This window comes from Lotus japonicus, chromosome 5 (genome assembly GCF_012489685.1).
Source record: "Lotus japonicus ecotype B-129 chromosome 5, LjGifu_v1.2".
NCBI classification, from domain to species: Eukaryota; Viridiplantae; Streptophyta; class Magnoliopsida; order Fabales; family Fabaceae; genus Lotus; species Lotus japonicus.
This window is the reverse complement of record NC_080045.1, coordinates 58,025,357-58,030,243: the sequence shown is the minus strand read 5'-3', so window position 1 is coordinate 58,030,243 and position 4,887 is coordinate 58,025,357. Positions and strand designations below refer to the sequence as shown.

At 34.2% G+C, this 4,887-nt stretch overlaps 1 long non-coding RNA gene across 3 annotated transcripts; it reads right to left on the bottom strand.

Moving 5' to 3' along the window:
• Positions 1 to 3,584, bottom strand: LOC130721453 (uncharacterized). 3 transcript variants are annotated; one of them, XR_009013454.1, is made up of 4 exons: positions 3,389 to 3,584; positions 2,860 to 3,151; positions 363 to 2,757; positions 1 to 101 (listed from the first exon to the last, which is right to left on the bottom strand). It is a non-coding gene; the product is annotated as an uncharacterized LOC130721453 (long non-coding RNA). The 3 variants fall into 3 exon arrangements; XR_009013453.1 differs by lacking the exon at positions 1 to 101 and having other exon boundaries at positions 111 to 559; positions 2,605 to 2,757; positions 3,389 to 3,576; XR_009013452.1 differs by lacking the exon at positions 1 to 101 and having other exon boundaries at positions 108 to 2,757; positions 3,389 to 3,579.
• Positions 3,585 to 4,887: the final 1,303 nt, after the last annotated feature.

Here is a 4,887-nt window from a genome sequence, read left to right as displayed (position 1 = left end):
ACTAATAACCAGGTCATTTCCAGCTTTGCCTTCAAATTTTTAAACTTAGAGTACTCAAGCATTCACGAGGTGCCATCATCTGATCTCTTTCTATATCTCACCTAAAAGTGAAGAAACACAGTAAAAAATTAGTTAGTTACAAATTGACACTCTAAGAACATGTTACACTACATCCATGTTACAATCATTAGATTACTATATGTGTTATTAAAAAGGGTTACAATTTTAGAATCACCAAGAAACTCCATAATTTTTAGAATCACCTAGAAGCTCTTTGAGAGCTTGCTATAGGATACTGAGATGTTTTCAATCAGATGAAGAGCGTATAAAATCAAACAAAGAAAGTACATTGAAGTGCATACTTTTAGACATGACAAACTGTATTTTATTTCACTGGAAAATTGTAAGATCATTCAACCGAAATCAACTTTGTTCTCCTTCAGAGGGAAGCTTATCCTACTGATGGCCACAAATTTTGAGATCATCCTCCTACTATTCCAGTAGCTCATCCATAGCCTTTAGGAGCTCTTCAATCCTCTGAAAGCTTATGTAGCTTTGCCTACATTCCAAACAAAAACAAACACACAACAGCAATTAGATAATAACTTTAGACGCCCAATTAAAAGAAAACCATAAGCATAACCCAAAAACATAAGGGTCTAGGCAACATGACACAAAAGAAAAACAAAAAAAAAAATCTTGGCAACACTCAAGACCCAAAAGCCAAAAATTGAAACATATTTGATGAAATAACAATCCACATAACAACCATAGTAACATTCCATATTTAAATCATCATAGCTCATATCATATAGACCAATTCTCACCAAGCCACTTATAAGGCCTAGCAGTATCATACTCAATGTGAATGACTCTTTTTCCACTCCCGTAAATAGCATCAACACAATCTGAACCAAAGTGTTCACATAGTTCAACATCAGAATCACATTATTTTTAGCTCTATTTCAAGAGCAGTAGATATTAAAGAGCTATGTGAGTCAGTATATAGAACTGAAAAGGCAGCAGTTCGACACCTCTTAAAAATAAAATCATGTGAGGCACCATGTCATCCATGGATACCAACAATCTCATCTCTTACTAATTACAGAAGCTCCACAAATCCTCTAACATTGTTATTGCAACTTCAGGTTTTGGAATACTAAAATGAAACAATGATCACTATGTGATGAACACCTTTGCCGACTTCATTGAAAGTTTCACATGTGCCACAACGGTGAAAATTTATGGGGTAGGTGCAGTGTAATAGTGCAGTGCATTTTATAGTGCAACACATATTATAATAACATGGATTCTGGAATAAAGCAAATGGTGCTTCTGTTTCCTTTAAAGTATCATTGTTATCCCCATTTACTTAAAATGAACCATCAAATATAAAGGTATACATAAGAAAAAGGAGAAGAATTGGTCTGACTATGCCTCATGAAATCCTTAGTAGCAATTTAAGAAGCAAATCTGTAATCAAAGGAAAGAAGGTATACAATTAAATAGAAATTTTTAATAAGTCAAGGAAAGAAGATGATAAACCAAGTTATCAATAAGCTTTGAGGATGTAAACATCCAATCTACTAATTGAGAACCTTAATATGTCAATTAATATAGGTCTATGCAGAGTGTTGTCTCTTGGTTATGTATCGGGTGGACTAGGTAGTGTTGTTTGCTTTGGTTCCGTAGTTGCAGGGTCTCTTTGCTGTTTTCCCCTGCTTCTGTGTGTTCCTGGCTTGCTATTTTTGTACTGGATTGGAATACTCCTAGTATTCCCTATTTATTATTTATTATAATATACATATATACTTTACTGATTAAAAAAAAAAACTTCCCCCTCCAAGTCAAAAACCCAATGTGATCATTAATGCCATGTCCAGCTTCATAAATTTGAGAAATGAAAAAACTATTACTTGCTACTATCAAACTTGACCATATTATAAAAAGTAAAATTAAAAAGGTAAAAAATGCTAAACATGTTTTCCATCCCAATCTGTTTTAAATAAAAGAGAAAACAACGAAAGAGTAACCAAACACCCTATTATATTAATTATGCCTAAGAAATATAGAAAATTGTTCCAATTTTTCTAATCTGTAATCCAAACCCAAGAATAATTAATATATAAGTAATCATAATATATCAAAGGAAAAGACTAAGCATCAGATTTATAAAAGTCACTCTCAAGTCTCAACGCATGAGAAACTGAGCTCTTCACAACAATTAGAGCTTCACTCGAGCAAGAAAAAAGAATGTATATAGAGCTTTAGTTAAACTAATAGGCACCTAACATGAAACACATCAAACTCACCTAGATGAGTACTATCTAGCAGTAAACTCTTGCAGCACATACATCTTAATTATCTATGTATGATTCCATATGGAACTGTATAGGCAAAGACCAAATAATTTTGAAATGAAAGTGTTCTCCAAAAAGCCCCCTAAAGTTCATGGAAATAGATTACATTCAATGTAGAAATGATCTTCTGAGAAGGAAATGCAAATTGGACAGCATTACAGCTTAATTGGACAAAAAACAGTTATCAGTAAAGGAAACCCCCTAACTCGTCCATATGATAAGAATAAAAAGGAGTAACACATACTTTCAGAAGCAAGAAAAAACGAATACATCCTTTCAGCATAGTGTAGTGTCCCAAAGTCTCCTCTTCATGTTTATAGAGTCAGATTCATTATCTACTAACTTTACTCTTTCTCACAAACCATCGCTGCCTCACCCTTAATCGCTAAAGCCTCACCTTGTGAAAAAAAAATCATGAATTAAAAGGTGGAGTAAGAATGGTGAAGACGGCCTTGCAATTATATAGTAGAGAAGCACAGAGAGATTAAAGAATTCATACCTGATGCAATTAGAACTATCACTCCAATCTGGACATAGTTTTTGTAATTGTTACTGAGGAAAATCTTAGATGCTAGGATTAGTTGATGGATTCAGTTGCAAAACAACTCCATCGGATCATCTCCATTAATAGTACACCAAGAAAAGGTTGCATGCAAAATAAAGAAGATGATACTCTTATAACAGAAATCAAGCCCACCGCCCCACCCCCAATCTTTCCAAGACAGACCCCAGAGAAGCTCCCTTCCGCCACCTTCATCGCCTCCTCCAACTTTGTCTTCATGAAATCCAGCCTGCGATCCATCCAAAAATAAGATTTAATCAACGAAAATATGAGATGAAAACAAATGGTTAAGAGAAGGCAGAGGAAAAGGACGAGTTCAGGGAAGAAAGAGATCACAGGGATGATGAAGAAAATATATTGATGAACAAATTTTATGCGCTACAGGGAGAAGAGTGAAAGATATAAGAGACATTTAAATTTCAAAGTATAATGAAGATGCAAATCAAATTGAATAAATAATCCTTACCATCACACATGAAGCGCGAGATTCAAATCTAAGCACTCAATTAATGGCAGCGTGCTATGAGATTTCAAGCTTTCAGAGCACATGGATAGAGTAGGCGGCTAGAAGGGATAGGGCTCCTGAGAGTATACGTAAAGCTTTCTCTATTTTTACTCTCTCATAATTGGTTGTTGTGGGCGGTTTGGATAAACCAATAAAGATAAATTAATAACTCCAGAACCAAATATACACGTTTGCCCCTGCAGATGATGATGAAATTAAAAAATTTGAAACAACACATGTTGATTGGCTGCCTTGGACGGTTAGAGATAAAGTAGGGAATGATAACCTAAACCTAGGTTTAAAAATTTGTTTACTTTTTAATAATTTTTCAAATACAGTCTCGAAATCAGAGTCAGACCTGCTGAAGATCAACCTATCTATCACGTGTTAAAATTCAAACCTTGCCAAAAATAGTATTACGAATTTCATTTAGAATTTTTTTTAATGTTTCTGCTAATGTGGCGCAAAATGGGGGTGGGTTCCTCTAGTGACACATGGCAAACTTTCCTTCTAATGGGTTCTCATTTTATTTATATTGAGATTGAGATGAATGGAATTACCACATTTTCATTTGGGGACATATGAGTTAGGTAGGGGGTTCAGGGTTCGATTCCTGACGGGTGCAATTTATCTTTCAGATATACCAACAAAAAAAAAATTAATTCATTTGACATTTTGAGATTGCATGAAATAGTAGACCATTTTTTTTTGTCAAAAAATAGTGACCATTTTCAACAACAAAAATTCGACCCAAATGTAGTGGTTCCAACTCCCAACCCACATCGTTTTATGGGCTTTTTAACCTTATGGCCTTTTTCCTTGTGTGAGTTCTTTCCCCTAAACGCTATTTTGACTCTGGACAAAAGAAAAGCTATTTTGACTCTGATCTTTAAGGGCTAAGATTGTGTGGGATAAACTAATATCATGTTTGTTTGGATTGCTTTTCAAGAAAAAAATGTTTGTATGGATTAGATCTTCAAAAAAACAATTCAGGATCTGAAAAGCTATTTACAGAAGTTTTTCCTCACAATTGATTCTGTCTTTAGGGAATGATTTCTAAACATGCATTAAGCTTATTAAGCTCCAATGGGATTTTAGTTGCTATTCATAAAATGTAGGTACACAGAAGAGGATGAAAAGGTTGGAGAGTATGTTATCTTTAAAGTGTTTTTGACCAGTAACAACAAGTCAAATTGGGTGAAAAAGATGACCAGGCTATTCCTGAAACCACTGAAGCAATATTGAGAAAGTAGACTTAAGCATTTAATCTGGATTTAGCCTTTCACCTATATTTACAAAATGATGATGGGTTTCAATCTAATGCAAAAGGTACATTTATATATGATTTCCTTTTTATTGCACCAAATATCTAATTTGCTCTCATTAATAAAATAAGTGTGCGTTTTGAAACGTAGATGTTCTCATGTTCACATTGGGAAGAGAAGTGATTCTTGAAGAAG